Consider the following 24,963-nt stretch of genomic DNA (forward strand, 5'->3'; position numbering starts at 1 on the left):
GTTTTGAATGAATGCTATTCATAATTTACTTGGTTTCTTAATTTTAATGACTGAAAATAAAATCCTGTTCCATGTTTTTGATGTGCATGGAATACAATTCAACTCACAGTTGTTTCGCTAAGTTAACCACTTGAAATGCTTGATTGGTTCTTATGTGTTCCCTGCATTTCAAGTGGAAATTTTGTGGCGCTGTGGCTTAGTTGGTTAAAGCGCCTGTCTTGTAAAAAGGAGATCCTGAGTTCGAATCTCAGCAGTGCCTTGTTTTCATCATCTCAGAAACAAACTTCCTATGTAAGAAATGAGAACTTCAATGACGTACAACCTCAAACTTACCATGGCTATGTCTCTACTGATAGTGAAATTTAGAGTTTCTTCTGCATAAGAAATGAACCAGTGCTCAGGGTTTTGAATGAATGCTATTCATAATTTACTTAGTTTCTTAAATGTCATGACTGAAAATAAAATCCTATTCCAAGTTTTTGCTGTGCATGGAATGCAACTCAACTCAATGTTGTTTCGCTAAGTTAACCACTTGAAATGCTTGATTGGTTCTTATGTGTTCCCTGCATTTCAAGTGGAAATTTTGTGGCGCTGTGGCTTAGTTGGTTAAAGCGCCTGTCTTGTAAAAAGGAGATCCTGAGTTCGAATCTCAGCAGTGCCTTGTTTTCATCATCTCAGAAACAAACTTCCTATGTAAGAAATGAGAACTTCAATGACGTACAACCTCAAACTTACCATGGCTATGTCTCTACTGATAGTGAAATTTAGAGTTTCTTCTGCATAAGAAATGAACCAGTGCTCAGGGTTTTGAATGAATGCTATTCATAATTTACTTGGTTTCTTAATTTTAATGACTGAAAATAAAATCCTGTTCCATGTTTTTGATGTGCATGGAATACAATTCAACTCACAGTTGTTTCGCTAAGTTAACCACTTGAAATGCTCGATTGGTTCTTATTTGTGCCCTGCATTTCACGTGGAAAGCTTGTGGCGCTGTGGCTTAGTTGGTTAAAGCGCCTGTCTTGTAAACAGGAGATCCAGAGTTCGAATCTCAGCAGTGCCTTGTTTTCATCATCTCAGAAACAAACTTCCTATGTAAGAAATGAGAACTTCAATGACTTACAACCTCAAACTTACCATGGCTACGTCAATGCTGATAGTGCAATTGTGAAATTTAGAGTTTCTTCTGCATAAGAAATGAACCAGTGCTCAGGGTTTTAATACATGTGGTAAGTATCTAGCGCTGTGGCTTAGTTGTCTTAAGTGCCTGTCTTGTAAACAGGAGACCCTGAGTTCAAATCTCAGCAGTGCCTTGTTTTCATCATCTCAGAAACAAACTTCCTATCTAAGAAATGGGAATTTCAATGACGTATAACTCAAATTTTCTGTGGCTACGTCTCTACTAATAATGCAATTGTGATTTTAAGAATTTCTTCTGCATAAGAAATGAACCAGTCCTCAGGGTCTTAATTCCAACTTTTCAATCTTTCATAATTTTTCCTCCTTTTGGCCCTGCCGTGGCATTCCTTCAATCTGCCTACTCTGTGTCATAACTTGGAAGAAAAACAAGTCCCAAATTGAAGCTGTGCTAAAAGATGGATCATTCAATTATAGAATTTCAAAACATAAGGCCTTGTCATTGAACCAGAATCTATTGCATACTGCAAATTGTCGATGTCGTTGAATGAATGCTATTCATAATTTACTTTTTTTCTTAATTGTCATGACTGGAAATGAAATCCTGTTCCACGTTTTTGCTGTGCATGGAATACAACTCAACTCAATGTTGTTTCGCTAAGTCAACCACTTGAAATGTTCGATTGGTTCTTATGTGTTCCCTGCATTTCACGTGGAAAGCTTGTGGCGCTGTGGCTTAGTTGGTTAAAGCGCCTGTCTTGTAAACAGGAGATCCTGAGTTCGAATCTCAGCAGTGCCTTGTTTTCATCATCTCAGAAACAAACTTCCTATCTTAAAAATGGGAATTCCATTGACGTACAACCTCAAACTTAGCATGGCTATGTCTCTACTGATAGTGCAATTGTGAAATTTAGAGTTTCTTCTGCATAAGAAATGAACCAGTGCTCAGGGTTTTGAATGAATGCTATTCATAATTTACTTAGTTTCTTAAATGTCATGACTGAAAATAAAATCCTATTCCAAGTTTTTGCTGTGCATGGAATGCAACTCAACTCAATGTTGTTTCGCTAAGTTAACCACTTGAAATGCTTGATTGGTTCTTATGTGTTCCCTGCATTTCACGTGGAAATTTTGTGGCGCTGTGGCTTAGTTGGTTAAAGCGCCTGTCTTGTAAAAAGGAGATCCTGAGTTCGAATCTCAGCAGTGCCTTGTTTTCATCATCTCAGAAACAAACTTCCTATGTAAGAAATGAGAACTTCAATGACGTACAACCTCAAACTTACCATGGCTATGTCTCTACTGATAGTGAAATTTAGAGTTTCTTCTGCATAAGAAATGAACCAGTGCTCAGGGTTTTGAATGAATGCTATTCATAATTTACTTGGTTTCTTAATTTTAATGACTGAAAATAAAATCCTGTTCCATGTTTTTGATGTGCATGGAATACAATTCAACTCACAGTTGTTTCGCTAAGTTAACCACTTGAAATGCTTGATTGGTTCTTATGTGTTCCCTGCATTTCAAGTGGAAATTTTGTGGCGCTGTGGCTTAGTTGGTTAAAGCGCCTGTCTTGTAAAAAGGAGATCCTGAGTTCGAATCTCAGCAGTGCCTTGTTTTCATCATCTCAGAAACAAACTTCCTATGTAAGAAATGAGAACTTCAATGACGTACAACCTCAAACTTACCATGGCTATGTCTCTACTGATAGTGAAATTTAGAGTTTCTTCTGCATAAGAAATGAACCAGTGCTCAGGGTTTTGAATGAATGCTATTCATAATTTACTTAGTTTCTTAAATGTCATGACTGAAAATAAAATCCTATTCCAAGTTTTTGCTGTGCATGGAATGCAACTCAACTCAATGTTGTTTCGCTAAGTTAACCACTTGAAATGCTTGATTGGTTCTTATGTGTTCCCTGCATTTCAAGTGGAAATTTTGTGGCGCTGTGGCTTAGTTGGTTAAAGCGCCTGTCTTGTAAAAAGGAGATCCTGAGTTCGAATCTCAGCAGTGCCTTGTTTTCATCATCTCAGAAACAAACTTCCTATGTAAGAAATGAGAACTTCAATGACGTACAACCTCAAACTTACCATGGCTATGTCTCTACTGATAGTGAAATTTAGAGTTTCTTCTGCATAAGAAATGAACCAGTGCTCAGGGTTTTGAATGAATGCTATTCATAATTTACTTGGTTTCTTAATTTTAATGACTGAAAATAAAATCCTGTTCCATGTTTTTGATGTGCATGGAATACAATTCAACTCACAGTTGTTTCGCTAAGTTAACCACTTGAAATGCTCGATTGGTTCTTATTTGTGCCCTGCATTTCACGTGGAAAGCTTGTGGCGCTGTGGCTTAGTTGGTTAAAGCGCCTGTCTTGTAAACAGGAGATCCAGAGTTCGAATCTCAGCAGTGCCTTGTTTTCATCATCTCAGAAACAAACTTCCTATGTAAGAAATGAGAACTTCAATGACTTACAACCTCAAACTTACCATGGCTACGTCAATGCTGATAGTGCAATTGTGAAATTTAGAGTTTCTTCTGCATAAGAAATGAACCAGTGCTCAGGGTTTTAATACATGTGGTAAGTATCTAGCGCTGTGGCTTAGTTGTCTTAAGTGCCTGTCTTGTAAACAGGAGACCCTGAGTTCAAATCTCAGCAGTGCCTTGTTTTCATCATCTCAGAAACAAACTTCCTATCTAAGAAATGGGAATTTCAATGACGTATAACTCAAATTTTCTGTGGCTACGTCTCTACTAATAATGCAATTGTGATTTTAAGAATTTCTTCTGCATAAGAAATGAACCAGTCCTCAGGGTCTTAATTCCAACTTTTCAATCTTTCATAATTTTTCCTCCTTTTGGCCCTGCCGTGGCATTCCTTCAATCTGCCTACTCTGTGTCATAACTTGGAAGAAAAACAAGTCCCAAATTGAAGCTGTGCTAAAAGATGGATCATTCAATTATAGAATTTCAAAACATAAGGCCTTGTCATTGAACCAGAATCTATTGCATACTGCAAATTGTCGATGTCGTTGAATGAATGCTATTCATAATTTACTTTTTTTCTTAATTGTCATGACTGGAAATGAAATCCTGTTCCACGTTTTTGCTGTGCATGGAATACAACTCAACTCAATGTTGTTTCGCTAAGTTAACCACTTGAAATGTTCGATTGGTTCTTATGTGTTCCCTGCATTTCACGTGGAAAGCTTGTGGCGCTGTGGCTTAGTTGGTTAAAGTGCCTGTCTTGTAAACAGGAGATCCTGAGTTCGAATCTCAGCAGTGCCTTGTTTTCATCATCTCAGAAACAAACTTCCTATCTTAAAAATGGGAATTCCATTGACGTACAACCTCAAACTTAGCATGGCTATGTCTCTACTGATAGTGCAATTGTGAAATTTAGAGTTTCTTCTGCATAAGAAATGAACCAGTGCTCAGGGTTTTGAATGAATGCTATTCATAATTTACTTAGTTTCTTAAATGTCATGACTGAAAATAAAATCCTATTCCAAGTTTTTGCTGTGCATGGAATGCAACTCAACTCAATGTTGTTTCGCTAAGTTAACCACTTGAAATGCTTGATTGGTTCTTATGTGTTCCCTGCATTTCAAGTGGAAATTTTGTGGCGCTGTGGCTTAGTTGGTTAAAGCGCCTGTCTTGTAAAAAGGAGATCCTGAGTTCGAATCTCAGCAGTGCCTTGTTTTCATCATCTCAGAAACAAACTTCCTATGTAAGAAATGAGAACTTCAATGACGTACAACCTCAAACTTACCATGGCTATGTCTCTACTGATAGTGAAATTTAGAGTTTCTTCTGCATAAGAAATGAACCAGTGCTCAGGGTTTTGAATGAATGCTATTCATAATTTACTTGGTTTCTTAATTTTAATGACTGAAAATAAAATCCTGTTCCATGTTTTTGATGTGCATGGAATACAATTCAACTCAATGTTGTTTCGCTAAGTTAACCACTTGAAATGCTCGATTGGTTCTTATGTGTGCCCTGCATTTCACGTGGAAAGCTTGTGGCGCTGTGGCTTAGTTGGTTAAAGCGCCTGTCTTGTAAACAGGAGATCCTGAGTTCGAATCTCAGCAATGCCTTGTTTTCATCATCTCAGAAACAAACTTCCTATGTAAGAAATGAGAACTTCAATGACGTACAACCTCAAACTTACCATGGCTATGTCTCTACTGATAGTGAAATTTAGAGTTTCTTCTGCATAAGAAATGAACCAGTGCTCAGGGTTCTAATACATGTGGTAAGTATCTAGCGCTGTGGCTTAGTTGTCTAAAGTGCCTGTCTTGTAAACAGGAGACCCTGAGTTCAAATCTCAGCAGTGCCTTGTTTTCATCATCTCAGAAACAAACTTCCTATCTAAGAAATGGGAATTTCAATGACGTATAACTCAAATTTTCTGTGGCTACGTCTCTACTAATAATGCAATTGTGATTTTAAGAATTTCTTCTGCATAAGAAATGAACCAGTCCTCAGGGTCTTAATTCCAACTTTTCAATCTTTCCTAATTTTTCCTCCTTTTGGCCCTGCCGTGGCATTCCTTCAATCTGCCTACTCTGTGTCATAACTTGGAAGAAAAACAAGTCCCAAATTGAAGCTGTGCTAAAAGATGGATCATTCAATTATAGAATTTCAAAACATAAGGCCTTGTCATTGAACCAGAATCTATTGCATACTGCAAATTGTCGATGTCGTTGAATGAATGCTATTCATAATTTACTTTTTTTCTTAATTGTCATGACTGGAAATGAAATCCTGTTCCACGTTTTTGCTGTGCATGGAATACAACTCAACTCAATGTTGTTTCGCTAAGTTAACCACTTGAAATGTTCGATTGGTTCTTATGTGTTCCCTGCATTTCACGTGGAAAGCTTGTGGCGCTGTGGCTTAGTTGGTTAAAGCGCCTGTCTTGTAAACAGGAGATCCTGAGTTCGAATCTCAGCAGTGCCTTGTTTTCATCATCTCAGAAACAAACTTCCTATGTAAGAAATGAGAACTTCAATGACGTACAACCTCAAACTTACCATGGCTATGTCTCTACTGATAGTGAAATTTAGAGTTTCTTCTGCATAAGAAATGAACGAGTGCTCAGGGTTTTGAATGAATGCTATTCATAATTTACTTGGTTTCTTAATTTTAATGACTGAAAATAAAATCCTGTTCCATGTTTTTGATGTGCATGGAATACAATTCAACTCACAGTTGTTTCGCTAAGTTAACCACTTGAAATGCTTGATTGGTTCTTATGTGTTCCCTGCATTTCAAGTGGAAATTTTGTGGCGCTGTGGCTTAGTTGGTTAAAGCGCCTGTCTTGTAAAAAGGAGATCCTGAGTTCGAATCTCAGCAGTGCCTTGTTTTCATCATCTCAGAAACAAACGTCCTATGTAAGAAATGAGAACTTCAATGACGTACAACCTCAAACTTACCATGGCTATGTCTCTACTGATAGTGAAATTTAGAGTTTCTTCTGCATAAGAAATGAACCAGTGCTCAGGGTTTTGAATGAATGCTATTCATAATTTACTTAGTTTCTTAAATGTCATGACTGAAAATAAAATCCTATTCCAAGTTTTTGCTGTGCATGGAATGCAACTCAACTCAATGTTGTTTCGCTAAGTTAACCACTTGAAATGCTTGATTGGTTCTTATGTGTTCCCTGCATTTCAAGTGGAAATTTTGTGGCGCTGTGGCTTAGTTGGTTAAAGCGCCTGTCTTGTAAAAAGGAGATCCTGAGTTCGAATCTCAGCAGTGCCTTGTTTTCATCATCTCAGAAACAAACTTCCTATGTAAGAAATGAGAACTTCAATGACGTACAACCTCAAACTTACCATGGCTATGTCTCTACTGATAGTGAAATTTAGAGTTTCTTCTGCATAAGAAATGAACCAGTGCTCAGGGTTTTGAATGAATGCTATTCATAATTTACTTGGTTTCTTAATTTTAATGACTGAAAATAAAATCCTGTTCCATGTTTTTGATGTGCATGGAATACAATTCAACTCAATGTTGTTTCGCTAAGTTAACCACTTGAAATGCTCGATTGGTTCTTATGTGTGCCCTGCATTTCACGTGGAAAGCTTGTGGCGCTGTGGCTTAGTTGGTTAAAGCGCCTGTCTTGTAAACAGGAGATCCTGAGTTCGAATCTCAGCAATGCCTTGTTTTCATCATCTCAGAAACAAACTTCCTATGTAAGAAATGAGAACTTCAATGACGTACAACCTCAAACTTACCATGGCTATGTCTCTACTGATAGTGAAATTTAGAGTTTCTTCTGCATAAGAAATGAACCAGTGCTCAGGGTTCTAATACATGTGGTAAGTATCTAGCGCTGTGGCTTAGTTGTCTAAAGTGCCTGTCTTGTAAACAGGAGACCCTGAGTTCAAATCTCAGCAGTGCCTTGTTTTCATCATCTCAGAAACAAACTTCCTATCTAAGAAATGGGAATTTCAATGACGTATAACTCAAATTTTCTGTGGCTACGTCTCTACTAATAATGCAATTGTGATTTTAAGAATTTCTTCTGCATAAGAAATGAACCAGTCCTCAGGGTCTTAATTCCAACTTTTCAATCTTTCCTAATTTTTCCTCCTTTTGGCCCTGCCGTGGCATTCCTTCAATCTGCCTACTCTGTGTCATAACTTGGAAGAAAAACAAGTCCCAAATTGAAGCTGTGCTAAAAGATGGATCATTCAATTATAGAATTTCAAAACATAAGGCCTTGTCATTGAACCAGAATCTATTGCATACTGCAAATTGTCGATGTCGTTGAATGAATGCTATTCATAATTTACTTTTTTTCTTAATTGTCATGACTGGAAATGAAATCCTGTTCCACGTTTTTGCTGTGCATGGAATACAACTCAACTCAATGTTGTTTCGCTAAGTTAACCACTTGAAATGTTCGATTGGTTCTTATGTGTTCCCTGCATTTCACGTGGAAAGCTTGTGGCGCTGTGGCTTAGTTGGTTAAAGCGCCTGTCTTGTAAACAGGAGATCCTGAGTTCGAATCTCAGCAGTGCCTTGTTTTCATCATCTCAGAAACAAACTTCCTATGTAAGAAATGAGAACTTCAATGACGTACAACCTCAAACTTACCATGGCTATGTCTCTACTGATAGTGAAATTTAGAGTTTCTTCTGCATAAGAAATGAACGAGTGCTCAGGGTTTTGAATGAATGCTATTCATAATTTACTTGGTTTCTTAATTTTAATGACTGAAAATAAAATCCTGTTCCATGTTTTTGATGTGCATGGAATACAATTCAACTCACAGTTGTTTCGCTAAGTTAACCACTTGAAATGCTTGATTGGTTCTTATGTGTTCCCTGCATTTCAAGTGGAAATTTTGTGGCGCTGTGGCTTAGTTGGTTAAAGCGCCTGTCTTGTAAAAAGGAGATCCTGAGTTCGAATCTCAGCAGTGCCTTGTTTTCATCATCTCAGAAACAAACGTCCTATGTAAGAAATGAGAACTTCAATGACGTACAACCTCAAACTTACCATGGCTATGTCTCTACTGATAGTGAAATTTAGAGTTTCTTCTGCATAAGAAATGAACCAGTGCTCAGGGTTTTGAATGAATGCTATTCATAATTTACTTAGTTTCTTAAATGTCATGACTGAAAATAAAATCCTATTCCAAGTTTTTGCTGTGCATGGAATGCAACTCAACTCAATGTTGTTTCGCTAAGTTAACCACTTGAAATGCTTGATTGGTTCTTATGTGTTCCCTGCATTTCAAGTGGAAATTTTGTGGCGCTGTGGCTTAGTTGGTTAAAGCGCCTGTCTTGTAAAAAGGAGATCCTGAGTTCGAATCTCAGCAGTGCCTTGTTTTCATCATCTCAGAAACAAACTTCCTATGTAAGAAATGAGAACTTCAATGACGTACAACCTCAAACTTACCATGGCTATGTCTCTACTGATAGTGAAATTTAGAGTTTCTTCTGCATAAGAAATGAACCAGTGCTCAGGGTTTTGAATGAATGCTATTCATAATTTACTTGGTTTCTTAATTTTAATGACTGAAAATAAAATCCTGTTCCATGTTTTTGATGTGCATGGAATACAATTCAACTCAATGTTGTTTCGCTAAGTTAACCACTTGAAATGCTCGATTGGTTCTTATGTGTGCCCTGCATTTCACGTGGAAAGCTTGTGGCGCTGTGGCTTAGTTGGTTAAAGCGCCTGTCTTGTAAACAGGAGATCCTGAGTTCGAATCTCAGCAATGCCTTGTTTTCATCATCTCAGAAACAAACTTCCTATGTAAGAAATGAGAACTTCAATGACGTACAACCTCAAACTTACCATGGCTATGTCTCTACTGATAGTGAAATTTAGAGTTTCTTCTGCATAAGAAATGAACCAGTGCTCAGGGTTCTAATACATGTGGTAAGTATCTAGCGCTGTGGCTTAGTTGTCTAAAGTGCCTGTCTTGTAAACAGGAGACCCTGAGTTCAAATCTCAGCAGTGCCTTGTTTTCATCATCTCAGAAACAAACTTCCTATCTAAGAAATGGGAATTTCAATGACGTATAACTCAAATTTTCTGTGGCTACGTCTCTACTAATAATGCAATTGTGATTTTAAGAATTTCTTCTGCATAAGAAATGAACCAGTCCTCAGGGTCTTAATTCCAACTTTTCAATCTTTCCTAATTTTTCCTCCTTTTGGCCCTGCCGTGGCATTCCTTCAATCTGCCTACTCTGTGTCATAACTTGGAAGAAAAACAAGTCCCAAATTGAAGCTGTGCTAAAAGATGGATCATTCAATTATAGAATTTCAAAACATGAGGCCTTGTCATTGAACCAGAATCTATTGCATACTGCAAATTGTCGATGTCGTTGAATGAATGCTATTCATAATTTACTTTTTTTCTTAATTGTCATGACTGGAAATGAAATCCTGTTCCACGTTTTTGCTGTGCATGGAATACAACTCAACTCAATGTTGTTTCGCTAAGTTAACCACTTGAAATGTTCGATTGGTTCTTATGTGTTCCCTGCATTTCACGTGGAAAGCTTGTGGCGCTGTGGCTTAGTTGGTTAAAGCGCCTGTCTTGTAAACAGGAGATCCTGAGTTCGAATCTCAGCAGTGCCTTGTTTTCATCATCTCAGAAACAAACTTCCTATCTTAAAAATGGGAATTCCATTGACGTACAACCTCAAACTTAGCATGGCTATGTCTCTACTGATAGTGCAATTGTGAAATTTAGAGTTTCTTCTGCATAAGAAATGAACCAGTGCTCAGGGTTTTGAATGAATGCTATTCATAATTTACTTAGTTTCTTAAATGTCATGACTGAAAATAAAATCCTATTCCAAGTTTTTGCTGTGCATGGAATGCAACTCAACTCAATGTTGTTTCGCTAAGTTAACCACTTGAAATGCTTGATTGGTTCTTATGTGTTCCCTGCATTTCACGTGGAAATTTTGTGGCGCTGTGGCTTAGTTGGTTAAAGCGCCTGTCTTGTAAAAAGGAGATCCTGAGTTCGAATCTCAGCAGTGCCTTGTTTTCATCATCTCAGAAACAAACTTCCTATGTAAGAAATGAGAACTTCAATGACGTACAACCTCAAACTTACCATGGCTATGTCTCTACTGATAGTGAAATTTAGAGTTTCTTCTGCATAAGAAATGAACGAGTGCTCAGGGTTTTGAATGAATGCTATTCATAATTTACTTGGTTTCTTAATTTTAATGACTGAAAATAAAATCCTGTTCCATGTTTTTGATGTGCATGGAATACAATTCAACTCACAGTTGTTTCGCTAAGTTAACCACTTGAAATGCTCGATTGGTTCTTATGTGCGCCCTGCATTTCACGTGGAAAGCTTGTGGCGCTGTGGCTTAGTTGGTTAAAGCGCCTGTCTTGTAAACAGGAGATCCTGAGTTCGAATCTCAACAGTGCCTTGATTTCATCATCTCAGAAACAAACTTCCTATCTTAAAAATGGGAATTCCATTGACGTACAACCTCAAACTTACCATGGCTGTGTCTCTACTGATAGTGAAATTTAGAGTTTCTTCTGCATAAGAAATGAACCAGTGCTCAGGGTTCTAATACATGTGGTAAGTATCTAGCGCTGTGGCTTAGTTGTCTAAAGTGCCTGTCTTGTAAACAGGAGACCCTGAGTTCAAATCTCAGCAGTGCCTTGTTTTCATCATCTCAGAAACAAACTTCCTATCTAAGAAATGGGAATTTCAATGACGTATAACTCAAATTTTCTGTGGCTACGTCTCTACTAATAATGCAATTGTGATTTTAAGAATTTCTTCTGCATAAGAAATGAACCAGTCCTCAGGGTCTTAATTCCAACTTTTCAATCTTTCCTAATTTTTCCTCCTTTTGGCCCTGCCGTGGCATTCCTTCAATCTGCCTACTCTGTGTCATAACTTGGAAGAAAAACAAGTCCCAAATTGAAGCTGTGCTAAAAGATGGATCATTCAATTATAGAATTTCAAAACATAAGGCCTTGTCATTGAACCAGAATCTATTGCATACTGCAAATTGTCGATGTCGTTGAATGAATGCTATTCATAATTTACTTTTTTTCTTAATTGTCATGACTGGAAATGAAATCCTGTTCCACGTTTTTGCTGTGCATGGAATACAACTCAACTCAATGTTGTTTCGCTAAGTTAACCACTTGAAATGTTCGATTGGTTCTTATGTGTTCCCTGCATTTCACGTGGAAAGCTTGTGGCGCTGTGGATTAGTTGGTTAAAGCGCCTGTCTTGTAAACAGGAGATCCTGAGTTCGAATCTCAGCAGTGCCTTGTTTTCATCATCTCAGAAACAAACTTCCTATCTTAAAAATGGGAATTCCATTGACGTACAACCTCAAACTTAGCATGGCTATGTCTCTACTGATAGTGCAATTGTGAAATTTAGAGTTTCTTCTGCATAAGAAATGAACCAGTGCTCAGGGTTTTGAATGAATGCTATTCATAATTTACTTAGTTTCTTAAATGTCATGACTGAAAATAAAATCCTATTCCAAGTTTTTGCTGTGCATGGAATGCAACTCAACTCAATGTTGTTTCGCTAAGTTAACCACTTGAAATGCTTGATTGGTTCTTATGTGTTCCCTGCATTTCACGTGGAAATTTTGTGGCGCTGTGGCTTAGTTGGTTAAAGCGCCTGTCTTGTAAAAAGGAGATCCTGAGTTCGAATCTCAGCAGTGCCTTGTTTTCATCATCTCAGAAACAAACTTCCTATGTAAGAAATGAGAACTTCAATGACGTACAACCTCAAACTTACCATGGCTATGTCTCTACTGATAGTGAAATTTAGAGTTTCTTCTGCATAAGAAATGAACGAGTGCTCAGGGTTTTGAATGAATGCTATTCATAATTTACTTGGTTTCTTAATTTTAATGACTGAAAATAAAATCCTGTTCCATGTTTTTGATGTGCATGGAATACAATTCAACTCACAGTTGTTTCGCTAAGTTAACCACTTGAAATGCTCGATTGGTTCTTATGTGCGCCCTGCATTTCACGTGGAAAGCTTGTGGCGCTGTGGCTTAGTTGGTTAAAGCGCCTGTCTTGTAAACAGGAGATCCTGAGTTCGAATCTCAGCAGTGCCTTGATTTCATCATCTCAGAAACAAACTTCCTATCTTAAAAATGGGAATTCCATTGACGTACAACCTCAAACTTACCATGGCTGTGTCTCTACTGATAGTGAAATTTAGAGTTTCTTCTGCATAAGAAATGAACCAGTGCTCAGGGTTTTGAATGAATGCTATTCATAATTTACTTAGTTTCTTAAATGTCATGACTGAAAATAAAATCCTATTCCAAGTTTTTGCTGTGCATGGAATGCAACTCAACTCAATGTTGTTTCGCTAAGTTAACCACTTGAAATGCTTGATTGGTTCTTATGTGTTCCCTGCATTTCACGTGGAAATTTTGTGGCGCTGTGGCTTAGTTGGTTAAAGCGCCTGTCTTGTAAAAAGGAGATCCTGAGTTCGAATCTCAGCAGTGCCTTGTTTTCATCATCTCAGAAACAAACTTCCTATGTAAGAAATGAGAACTTCAATGACGTACAACCTCAAACTTACCATGGCTATGTCTCTACTGATAGTGAAATTTAGAGTTTCTTCTGCATAAGAAATGAACGAGTGCTCAGGGTTTTGAATGAATGCTATTCATAATTTACTTGGTTTCTTAATTTTAATGACTGAAAATAAAATCCTGTTCCATGTTTTTGATGTGCATGGAATACAATTCAACTCACAGTTGTTTCGCTAAGTTAACCACTTGAAATGCTCGATTGGTTCTTATGTGCGCCCTGCATTTCACGTGGAAAGCTTGTGGCGCTGTGGCTTAGTTGGTTAAAGCGCCTGTCTTGTAAACAGGAGATCCTGAGTTCGAATCTCAGCAGTGCCTTGATTTCATCATCTCAGAAACAAACTTCCTATCTTAAAAATGGGAATTCCATTGACGTACAACCTCAAACTTACCATGGCTGTGTCTCTACTGATAGTGAAATTTAGAGTTTCTTCTGCATAAGAAATGAACCAGTGCTCAGGGTTTTGAATGAATGCTATTCATAATTTACTTAGTTTCTTAAATGTCATGACTGAAAATAAAATCCTATTCCAAGTTTTTGCTGTGCATGGAATGCAACTCAACTCAATGTTGTTTCGCTAAGTTAACCACTTGAAATGCTTGATTGGTTCTTATGTGTTCCCTGCATTTCACGTGGAAATTTTGTGGCGCTGTGGCTTAGTTGGTTAAAGCGCCTGTCTTGTAAAAAGGAGATCCTGAGTTCGAATCTCAGCAGTGCCTTGTTTTCATCATCTCAGAAACAAACTTCCTATGTAAGAAATGAGAACTTCAATGACGTACAACCTCAAACTTACCATGGCTATGTCTCTACTGATAGTGAAATTTAGAGTTTCTTCTGCATAAGAAATGAACGAGTGCTCAGGGTTTTGAATGAATGCTATTCATAATTTACTTGGTTTCTTAATTTTAATGACTGAAAATAAAATCCTGTTCCATGTTTTTGATGTGCATGGAATACAATTCAACTCACAGTTGTTTCGCTAAGTTAACCACTTGAAATGCTCGATTGGTTCTTATGTGCGCCCTGCATTTCACGTGGAAAGCTTGTGGCGCTGTGGCTTAGTTGGTTAAAGCGCCTGTCTTGTAAACAGGAGATCCTGAGTTCGAATCTCAGCAGTGCCTTGATTTCATCATCTCAGAAACAAACTTCCTATCTTAAAAATGGGAATTCCATTGACGTACAACCTCAAACTTACCATGGCTGTGTCTCTACTGATAGTGAAATTTAGAGTTTCTTCTGCATAAGAAATGAACCAGTGCTCAGGGTTTTGAATGAATGCTATTCATAATTTACTTAGTTTCTTAAATGTCATGACTGAAAATAAAATCCTATTCCAAGTTTTTGCTGTGCATGGAATGCAACTCAACTCAATGTTGTTTCGCTAAGTTAACCACTTGAAATGCTTGATTGGTTCTTATGTGTTCCCTGCATTTCACGTGGAAATTTTGTGGCGCTGTGGCTTAGTTGGTTAAAGCGCCTGTCTTGTAAAAAGGAGATCCTGAGTTCGAATCTCAGCAGTGCCTTGTTTTCATCATCTCAGAAACAAACTTCCTATGTAAGAAATGAGAACTTCAATGACGTACAACCTCAAACTTACCATGGCTATGTCTCTACTGATAGTGAAATTTAGAGTTTCTTCTGCATAAGAAATGAACGAGTGCTCAGGGTTTTGAATGAATGCTATTCATAATTTACTTGGTTTCTTAATTTTAATGACTGAAAATAAAATCCTGTTCCATGTTTTTGATGTGCATGGAATACAATTCAACTCACAGTTGTTTCGCTAAGTTAACCACTTGAAATGCTCGATTGGTTCTTATGTGCGCCCTGCATTTCACGTGGAAAGCTTGTGGCGCTGTGGCTTAGTTGGTTAAAGCGCCTGTCTTGTAAACAGGAGATCCTGAGTTCGAATCTCAGCAGTGCCTTGATTTCATCATCTCAGAAACAAACTTCCTATCTTAAAAATGGGAATTCCATTGACGTACAACCTCAAACTTACCATGGCTGTGTCTCTACTGATAGTGAAATTTAGAGTTTCTTCTGCATAAGAAATGAACCAGTGCTCAGGGTTTTGAATGAATGCTATTCATAATTTACTTAGTTTCTTAAATGTCATGACTGAAAATAAAATCCTATTCCAAGTTTTTGCTGTGCATGGAATGCAACTCAACTCAATGTTGTTTCGCTAAGTTAACCACTTGAAATGCTTGATTGGTTCTTATGTGTTCCCTGCATTTCACGTGGAAATTTTGTGGCGCTGTGGCTTAGTTGGTTAAAGCGCCTGTCTTGTAAAAAGGAGATCCTGAGTTCGAATCTCAGCAGTGCCTTGTTTTCATCATCTCAGAAACAAACTTCCTATGTAAGAAATGAGAACTTCAATGACTTACAACCTCAAACTTACCATGGCTACGTCAATGCTGATAGTGCAATTGTGAAATTTAGAGTTTCTTCTGCATAAGAAATGAACCAGTGCTCAGGGTTTTAATACATGTGGTAAGTATCTAGCGCTGTGGCTTATTTGTCTAAAGTGCCTGTCTTGTAAACAGGAGACCCTGAGTTCAAATCTCAGCAGTGCCTTGTTTTCATCATCTCAGAAACAAACTTCCTATCTAAGAAATGGGAATTTCAATGACGTATAACTCAAATTTTCTGTGGCTACGTCTCTACTAATAATGCAATTGTGATTTTAAGAATTTCTTCTGCATAAGAAATGAACCAGTCCTCAGGGTCTTAATTCCAACTTTTCAATCTTTCCTAATATTTCCTCCTTTTGGCCCTGCCGTGGCATTCCTTCAATCTGCCTACTCTGTGTCATAACTTGGAAGAAAAACAAGTCCCAAATTGAAGCTGTGCTAAAAGATGGATCATTCAATTATAGAATTTCAAAACATAAGGCCTTGTCATTGAACAAGAATCTATTGCATACTGCAAATTGTCGATGTCGTTGAATGAATGCTATTCATAATTTACTTTTTTTCTTAATTGTCATGACTGGAAATGAAATCCTGTTCCACGTTTTTGCTGTGCATGGAATACAACTCAACTCAATGTTGTTTCGCTAAGTTAACCACTTGAAATGTTCGATTGGTTCTTATGTGTTCCCTGCATTTCACGTGGAAAGCTTGTGGCGCTGTGGCTTAGTTGGTTAAAGTGCCTGTCTTGTAAACAGTTCGAATCTCAGCAGTGCCTTGTTTTCATCATCTCAGAAACAAACTTCCTATCTTAAAAATGGGAATTCCAGTGACGTACAACCTCAAACTTAGCATGGCTATGTCTCTACTGATAGTGCAATTGTGAAATTTAGAGTTTCTTCTGCATAAGAAATGAACCAGTGCTCAGGGTTTTGAATGAATGCTATTCATAATTTACTTAGTTTCTTAAATGTCATGACTGAAAATAAAATCCTATTCCAAGTTTTTGCTGTGCATGGAATGCAACTCAACTCAATGTTGTTTCGCTAAGTTAACCACTTGAAATGCTTGATTGGTTCTTATGTGTTCCCTGCATTTCACGTGGAAATTTTGTGGCGCTGTGGCTTAGTTGGTTAAAGCGCCTGTCTTGTAAAAAGGAGATCCTGAGTTCGAATCTCAGCAGTGCCTTGTTTTCATCATCTCAGAAACAAACTTCCTATGTAAGAAATGAGAACTTCAATGACGTACAACCTCAAACTTACCATGGCTATGTCTCTACTGATAGTGAAATTTAGAGTTTCTTCTGCATAAGAAATGAACCAGTGCTCAGGGTTTTGAATGAATGCTATTCATAATTTACTTGGTTTCTTAATTTTAATGACTGAAAATAAAATCCTGTTCCATGTTTTTGATGTGCATGGAATACAATTCAACTCACAGTTGTTTCGCTAAGTTAACCACTTGAAATGCTCGATTGGTTCTTATGTGCGCCCTGCATTTCACGTGGAAAGCTTGTGGCGCTGTGGCTTAGTTGGTTAAGGCGCCTGTCTTGTAAACAGGAGATCCTGAGTTCGAATCTCAGCAGTGCCTTGATTTCATCATCTCAGAAACAAACTTCCTATCTTAAAAATGGGAATTCCATTGACGTACAACCTCAAACTTACCATGGCTGTGTCTCTACTGATAGTGAAATTTAGAGTTTCTTCTGCATAAGAAATGAACCAGTGCTCAGGGTTTTGAATGAATGCTATTCATAATTTACTTAGTTTCTTAAATGTCATGACTGAAAATAAAATCCTATTCCAAGTTTTTGCTGTGCATGGAATGCAACTCAACTCAATGTTGTTTCGCTAAGTTAACCACTTGAAATGCTTGATTGGTTCTTATGTGTTCCCTGCATTTCACGTGGAAATTTTGTGGCGCTGTGGCTTAGTTGGTTAAAGCGCCTGTCTTGTAAAAAGGAGATCCTGAGTTCGAATCTCAGCAGTGCCTTGTTTTCATCATCTCAGAAACAAACTTCCTATGTAAGAAATGAGAACTTCAATGACGTACAACCTCAAACTTACCATGGCTATGTCTCTACTGATAGTGAAATTTAGAGTTTCTTCTGCATAAGAAATGAACCAGTGCTCAGGGTTTTGAATGAATGCTATTCATAATTTACTTGGTTTCTTAATTTTAATGACTGAAAATAAAATCCTGTTCCATGTTTTTGATGTCCATGGAATACAATTCAACTCACAGTTGTTTCGCTAAGTTAACCACTTGAAATGCTCGATTGGTTCTTATGTGTGCCCTGCATTTCACGTGGAAAGCTTGTGGCGCTGTGGCTTAGTTGGTTAAAGCGCCTGTCTTGTAAACAGGAGATCCTGAGTTCGAATCTCAGAAGTGCCTTGTTTTCATCATCTCAGAAACAAACTTCCTATGTAAGAAATGAGAACTTCAATGACTTACAACCTCAAACTTACCATGGCTACGTCAATGCTGATAGTGAAATTTAGAGTTTCTTCTGCATAAGAAATGAACCAGTGCTCAGGGTTTTAATACATGTGGTAAGTATCTAGCGCTGTGGCTTAGTTGTCTAAAGTGCCTGTCTTGTAAACAGGAGACCCTGAGTTCAAATCTCAGCAGTGCCTTGTTTTCATCATCTCAGAAACAAACTTCCTATCTAAGAAATGGGAATTTCAATGACGTATAACTCAAATTTTCTGTGGCTACGTCTCTACTAATAATGCAATTGTGATTTTAAGAATTTCTTCTCCATAAGAAATAAACCAGTCCTCAGGGTCTTAATTCCAACTTTTCAATCTTTCCTAATTTTTCCCCCTTTTGGCCCTGCCGTGGCATTCCTTCAATCTGCCTACTCTGTGTCATAACTTGGAAGAAAAACAAGTCCCAAATTGAAGCTGTGCTAAAAGATGGATCATTCAATTATAGAATTTCAAAACATAAGGCCTTGTCATTGAACAAGAATCTATTGCATACTGCAAATTGTCGATGTCGTTGAATGAATGCTATTCATAATTTACTTTTTTTCTTAATTGTCATGACTGGAAATGAAATCCTGTTCCACGTTTTTGCTGTGCATGGAATACAACTCAACTCAATGTTGTTTCGCTAAGTTAACCACTTGAAATGTTCGATTGGTTCTTATGTGTTCCCTGCATTTCACGTGGAAAGCTTGTGACGCTGTGGCTTAGTTGGTTAAAGCGCCTGTCTTATAAACAGGAGATCCTGAGTTCGAATCTCAGCAGTGCCTTGTTTTCATCATCTCAGAAACAAACTTCCTATCTTAAAAATGGGAATTCCATTGACGTACAACCTCAAACTTAGCATGGCTATGTCTCTACTGATAGTGCAATTGTGAAATTTAGAGTTTCTTCTGCATAAGAAATGAACCAGTGCTCAGGGTGTTGAATGAATGCTATTCATAATTTACTTAGTTTCTTAAATGTCATGACTGAAAATAAAATCCTATTCCAAGTTTTTGCTGTGCATGGAATGCAACTCAACTCAATGTTGTTTCGCTAAGTTAACCACTTGAAATGCTTGATTGGTTCTTATGTGTTCCCTGCATTTCACGTGGAAATTTTGTGGCTCTGTGGCTTAGTTGGTTAAAGCGCCTGTCTTGTAAACAGGAGATACTGAGTTCGAATCTCAGCAGTGCCTTGTTTTCATCATCTCAGAAACAAACTTCCTATCTTAAAAATGGGAATTCCATTGACGTACAACCTCAAACTTACCATGGCTATGTCTCTACTGATAGTGAAATTTAGAGTTTCTTCTGCATAAGAAATGAACCAGTGCTCAGGGTTTTGAATGAATGCTATTCATAATTTACTTGGTTTCTTAATTTTAATGACTGAAAATAAAATCCTGTTCCATGTTTTTGATGTGCATGGAATACAATTCAACTCACAGTTGTTTCGCTAAGTTAACCACTTGAAATGCTCGATTGGTTCTTATGTGCGCCCTGCATTTCACGTGGAAAGCTTGTGGCGCTGTGGCTTAGTTGGTTAAGGCGCCTGTCTTGTAAACAGGAGATCCTGAGTTCGAATCTCAGCAGTGCCTTGATTTCATCATCTCAGAAACAAACTTCCTATCTTAAAAATGGGAATTCCATTGACGTACAACCTCAAACTTACCATGGCTGTGTCTCTACTGATAGTGAAATTTAGAGTTTCTTCTGCATAAGAAATGAACCAGTGCTCAGGGTTTTGAATGAATGCTATTCATAATTTACTTAGTTTCTTAAATGTCATGACTGAAAATAAAATCCTATTCCAAGTTTTTGCTGTGCATGGAATGCAACTCAACTCAATGTTGTTTCGCTAAGTTAACCACTTGAAATGCTTGATTGGTTCTTATGTGTTCCCTGCATTTCACGTGGAAATTTTGTGGCGCTGTGGCTTAGTTGGTTAAAGCGCCTGTCTTGTAAAAAGGAGATCCTGAGTTCGAATCTCAGCAGTGCCTTGTTTTCATCATCTCAGAAACAAACTTCCTATGTAAGAAATGAGAACTTCAATGACGTACAACCTCAAACTTACCATGGCTATGTCTCTACTGATAGTGAAATTTAGAGTTTCTTCTGCATAAGAAATGAACCAGTGCTCAGGGTTTTGAATGAATGCTATTCATAATTTACTTGGTTTCTTAATTTTAATGACTGAAAATAAAATCCTGTTCCATGTTTTTGATGTCCATGGAATACAATTCAACTCACAGTTGTTTCGCTAAGTTAACCACTTGAAATGCTCGATTGGTTCTTATGTGTGCCCTGCATTTCACGTGGAAAGCTTGTGGCGCTGTGGCTTAGTTGGTTAAAGCGCCTGTCTTGTAAACAGGAGATCCTGAGTTCGAATCTCAGCAGTGCCTTGTTTTCATCATCTCAGAAACAAACTTCCTATGTAAGAAATGAGAACTTCAATGACTTACAACCTCAAACTTACCATGGCTACGTCAATGCTGATAGTGAAATTTAGAGTTTCTTCTGCATAAGAAATGAACCAGTGCTCAGGGTTTTAATACATGTGGTAAGTATCTAGCGCTGTGGCTTAGTTGTCTAAAGTGCCTGTCTTGTAAACAGGAGACCCTGAGTTCAAATCTCAGCAGTGCCTTGTTTTCATCATCTCAGAAACAAACTTCCTATCTAAGAAATGGGAATTTCAATGACGTATAACTCAAATTTTCTGTGGCTACGTCTCTACTAATAATGCAATTGTGATTTTAAGAATTTCTTCTCCATAAGAAATAAACCAGTCCTCAGGGTCTTAATTCCAACTTTTCAATCTTTCCTAATTTTTCCCCCTTTTGGCCCTGCCGTGGCATTCCTTCAATCTGCCTACTCTGTGTCATAACTTGGAAGAAAAACAAGTCCCAAATTGAAGCTGTGCTAAAAGATGGATCATTCAATTATAGAATTTCAAAACATAAGGCCTTGTCATTGAACAAGAATCTATTGCATACTGCAAATTGTCGATGTCGTTGAATGAATGCTATTCATAATTTACTTTTTTTCTTAATTGTCATGACTGGAAATGAAATCCTGTTCCACGTTTTTGCTGTGCATGGAATACAACTCAACTCAATGTTGTTTCGCTAAGTTAACCACTTGAAATGTTCGATTGGTTCTTATGTGTTCCCTGCATTTCACGTGGAAAGCTTGTGACGCTGTGGCTTAGTTGGTTAAAGCGCCTGTCTTATAAACAGGAGATCCTGAGTTCGAATCTCAGCAGTGCCTTGTTTTCATCATCTCAGAAACAAACTTCCTATCTTAAAAATGGGAATTCCATTGACGTACAACCTCAAACTTAGCATGGCTATGTCTCTACTGATAGTGCAATTGTGAAATTTAGAGTTTCTTCTGCATAAGAAATGAACCAGTGCTCAGGGTGTTGAATGAATGCTATTCATAATTTACTTAGTTTCTTAAATGTCATGACTGAAAATAAAATCCTATTCCAAGTTTTTGCTGTGCATGGAATGCAACTCAACTCAATGTTGTTTCGCTAAGTTAACCACTTGAAATGCTTGATTGGTTCTTATGTGTTCCCTGCATTTCACGTGGAAATTTTGTGGCTCTGTGGCTTAGTTGGTTAAAGCGCCTGTCTTGTAAACAGGAGATACTGAGTTCGAATCTCAGCAGTGCCTTGTTTTCATCATCTCAGAAACAAACTTCCTATCTTAAAAATGGGAATTCCATTGACGTACAACCTCAAACTTAGCATGGCTATGTCTCTACTGATAGTGCAATTGTGAAATTTAGAGTTTCTTCTGCATAAGAAATGAACCAGTCCTCAGGGTCTTAATTCCAACTTTTCAATCTTTCCTAATTTTTCCTCCTTTTGGCCCTGCCATGGCATTCCTTCAATCTGACTACTCTGTGTCATAACTTGGAAGAAAAACAAGTCCCAAATTGAAGCTGTGCTAAAAGATGGATCATTCAATTATAGAATTTCAAAACATAAGCCCTTGTCATTGAACCAGAATCTATTGCATACTGCAAATTGTCGATGTCGTTGAATGAATGCTATTCATAATTTACTTTTTTTCTTAATTGTCATGACTGAAAATGAAATCCTGTTCCACGTTTTTGCTGTGCATGGAATTCAACTCAACTCAATGTTGTTTCGCTAAGTTAACCACTTGAAATGTTCGATTGGTTCTTATGTGTTCCCTGCATTTCACATGGAAAGCTTGTGGCGCTGTGGCTTAGTTGGTTAAAGCGCCTGTCTTATAAACAGGAGATCCTGAGTTCGAATCTCAGCAGTGCCTTGTTTTCATCATCTCAGAAACAAACTTCCTATCTTAAAAATGGGAATTCCATTGACGTACAACCTCAAACTTAGCATGGCTATGTCTCTACTGATAGTGCAATTGTGAAATTTAGAGTTTCTTCTGCATAAGAAATGAACCAGTGCTCAGGGTTTTGAATGAATGCTATTGATAATTTACTTAGTTTCTTAAATGTCATGACTGAAAATAAAATCCTATTCCAAGTTTTTGCTGTGCATGGAATGCAACTCAACTCAATGTTGTTTCGCTAAGTTAACCACTTGAAATGCTTGATTGGTTCTTATGTGTTCCCTGCATTTCACGTGGAAATTTTGTGGCTCTGTGGCTTAGTTGGTTAAAGCGCCTAACTTGTAAACAGGAGATCCTGAGTTCGAATCTCAGCAGTGCCTTGTTTTCATCATCTCAGAAACAAACTTCCTATGTAAGAAATGAGAACTTCAATGACGTACAACCTCAAACTTACCATGGCTATGTCTCTACTGATAGTGAAATTTAGAGTTTCTTCTGCATAAGAAATGAACCAGTGCTCAGGGTTTTGAATGAATGCTATTCATAATTGACTTGGTTTCATAATTGTCATGACTGAAAATAAAATCCTGTTCCACGTTTTTGCTGTGCATGGAATACAACTCAACTCAATGTTGTTTCGCGAAGTTAACCACTTGAAATGCTCGATTGGTTCTTATGTGTGCCCTGCATTTCACGCGGAAAGCTTGTGGCGCTGTGGCTTAGTTGGTTAAAGCGCCTGTCTTGTAAACAGGAGATACTGAGTTCGAATCTCAGCAGTGCCTTGTTTTCATCATCTCAGAAACAAACTTCCTATCTAAGAAATGGGAATTTCAATGACGTATAACTCAAATTTTCCATGGCTACGTCTCTACTAATAATGCAATTGTGATTTTAAGAATTTCTTCTGCATAAGAAATGAACCAGTCCTCAGGGTCTTAATTCCAACTTTTCAATCTTTCCTAATTTTTCCTCCTTTTGGCCCTGCCATGGCATTCCTTCAATCTGACTACTCTGTGTCATAACTTGGAAGAAAAACAAGTCCCAAATTGAAGCTGTGCTAAAAGATGGATCATTCAATTATAGAATTTCAAAACATAAGCCCTTGTCATTGAACCAGAATCTATTGCATACTGCAAATTGTCGATGTCGTTGAATGAATGCTATTCATAATTTACTTTTTTTCTTAATTGTCATGACTGAAAATGAAATCCTGTTCCACGTTTTTGCTGTGCATGGAATTCAACTCAACTCAATGTTGTTTCGCTAAGTTAACCACTTGAAATGTTCGATTGGTTCTTATGTGTTCCCTGCATTTCACATGGAAAGCTTGTGGCGCTGTGGCTTAGTTGGTTAAAGCGCCTGTCTTGTAAACAGGAGATCCTGAGTTCGAATCTCAGCAGTGCCTTGTTTTCATCATCTCAGAAACAAACTTCCTATCTTAAAAATGGGAATTCCATTGACGTACAACCTCAAACTTAGCATGGCTATGTTTCTACTGATAGTGCAATTGTGAAATTTAGAGTTTCTTCTGCATAAGAAATGAACCAGTGCTCAGGGTTTTGAATGAATGCTATTCATAATTTACTTAGTTTCTTAAATGTCATGACTGAAAATAAAATCCTATTCCAAGTTTTTGCTGTGCATGGAATGCAACTCAACTCAATGTTGTTTCGCTAAGTTAACCACTTGAAATGCTTGATTGGTTCTTATGTGTTCCCTGCATTTCACGTGGAAATTTTGTGGCTCTGTGGCTTAGTTGGTTAAAGCGCCTAACTTGTAAACAGGAGATCCTGAGTTCGAATCTCAGCAGTGCCTTGTTTTCATCATCTCAGAAACAAACTTCCTATGTAAGAAATGAGAACTTCAATGACGTACAACCTCAAACTTACCATGGCTATGTCTCTACTGATAGTGAAATTTAGAGTTTCTTCTGCATAAGAAATGAACCAGTGCTCAGGGTTTTGAATGAATGCTATTCATAATTGACTTGGTTTCATAATTGTCATGACTGAAAATAAAATCCTGTTCCACGTTTTTGCTGTGCATGGAATACAACTCAACTCAATGTTGTTTCGCTAAGTTAACCACTTGAAATGCTCGATTGGTTCTTATGTGTGCCCTGCATTTCACGCGGAAAGCTTGTGGCGCTGTGGCTTAGTTGGTTAAAGCGCCTGTCTTGTAAACAGGAGATACTGAGTTCGAATCTCAGCAGTGCCTTGTTTTCATCATCTCAGAAACAAACTTCCTATCTAAGAAATGGGAATTTCAATGACGTATAACTCAAATTTTCCATGGCTACGTCTCTACTAATAATGCAATTGTGATTTTAAGAATTTCTTCTGCATAAGAAATGAACCAGTCCTCAGGGTCTTAATTCCAACTTTTCAATCTTTCCTAATTTTTCCTCCTTTTGGCCCTGCCATGGCATTCCTTCAATCTGACTACTCTGTGTCATAACTTGGAAGAAAAACAAGTCCCAAATTGAAGCTGTGCTAAAAGATGGATCATTCAATTATAGAATTTCAAAA

The 24,963-nt window shown here is 37.7% G+C and overlaps 12 non-coding genes across 12 annotated transcripts; all 12 read left to right on the plus strand.

Annotated features, from left to right (window-relative positions):
- Positions 1-1,862: 1,862 nt before the first annotated feature.
- TRNAT-UGU (transfer RNA threonine (anticodon UGU)) lies at positions 1,863-1,936 on the plus strand. The gene has a single exon. It is a non-coding gene; the product is annotated as a tRNA-Thr (tRNA).
- A 2,415-nt stretch (positions 1,937-4,351) lies between these two features.
- On the plus strand, positions 4,352-4,425 carry TRNAT-UGU (transfer RNA threonine (anticodon UGU)). Its single transcript has one exon. It is a non-coding gene; the product is annotated as a tRNA-Thr (tRNA).
- Positions 4,426-6,028: 1,603 nt separating this feature from the next.
- TRNAT-UGU (transfer RNA threonine (anticodon UGU)) lies at positions 6,029-6,102 on the plus strand. Its single transcript has one exon. It is a non-coding gene; the product is annotated as a tRNA-Thr (tRNA).
- A 1,997-nt stretch (positions 6,103-8,099) lies between these two features.
- On the plus strand, positions 8,100-8,173 carry TRNAT-UGU (transfer RNA threonine (anticodon UGU)). Its single transcript has one exon. It is a non-coding gene; the product is annotated as a tRNA-Thr (tRNA).
- A 1,997-nt stretch (positions 8,174-10,170) lies between these two features.
- Positions 10,171-10,244, plus strand: TRNAT-UGU (transfer RNA threonine (anticodon UGU)). The gene has a single exon. It is a non-coding gene; the product is annotated as a tRNA-Thr (tRNA).
- A 2,415-nt stretch (positions 10,245-12,659) lies between these two features.
- Positions 12,660-12,733, plus strand: TRNAT-UGU (transfer RNA threonine (anticodon UGU)). The gene has a single exon. It is a non-coding gene; the product is annotated as a tRNA-Thr (tRNA).
- A 730-nt stretch (positions 12,734-13,463) lies between these two features.
- On the plus strand, positions 13,464-13,537 carry TRNAT-UGU (transfer RNA threonine (anticodon UGU)). Its single transcript has one exon. It is a non-coding gene; the product is annotated as a tRNA-Thr (tRNA).
- A 730-nt stretch (positions 13,538-14,267) lies between these two features.
- On the plus strand, positions 14,268-14,341 carry TRNAT-UGU (transfer RNA threonine (anticodon UGU)). Its single transcript has one exon. It is a non-coding gene; the product is annotated as a tRNA-Thr (tRNA).
- A 730-nt stretch (positions 14,342-15,071) lies between these two features.
- On the plus strand, positions 15,072-15,145 carry TRNAT-UGU (transfer RNA threonine (anticodon UGU)). Its single transcript has one exon. It is a non-coding gene; the product is annotated as a tRNA-Thr (tRNA).
- Positions 15,146-20,432: 5,287 nt separating this feature from the next.
- On the plus strand, positions 20,433-20,506 carry TRNAT-UGU (transfer RNA threonine (anticodon UGU)). The gene has a single exon. It is a non-coding gene; the product is annotated as a tRNA-Thr (tRNA).
- Positions 20,507-22,331: 1,825 nt separating this feature from the next.
- TRNAI-UAU (transfer RNA isoleucine (anticodon UAU)) lies at positions 22,332-22,405 on the plus strand. The gene has a single exon. It is a non-coding gene; the product is annotated as a tRNA-Ile (tRNA).
- Positions 22,406-23,766: 1,361 nt separating this feature from the next.
- On the plus strand, positions 23,767-23,840 carry TRNAT-UGU (transfer RNA threonine (anticodon UGU)). Its single transcript has one exon. It is a non-coding gene; the product is annotated as a tRNA-Thr (tRNA).
- Positions 23,841-24,963: the final 1,123 nt, after the last annotated feature.

The sequence above is a fragment of the Ranitomeya imitator genome, chromosome 7 (genome assembly GCF_032444005.1).
Source record: "Ranitomeya imitator isolate aRanImi1 chromosome 7, aRanImi1.pri, whole genome shotgun sequence".
Lineage (NCBI taxonomy): Eukaryota > Metazoa > Chordata > Amphibia > Anura > Dendrobatidae > Ranitomeya > Ranitomeya imitator.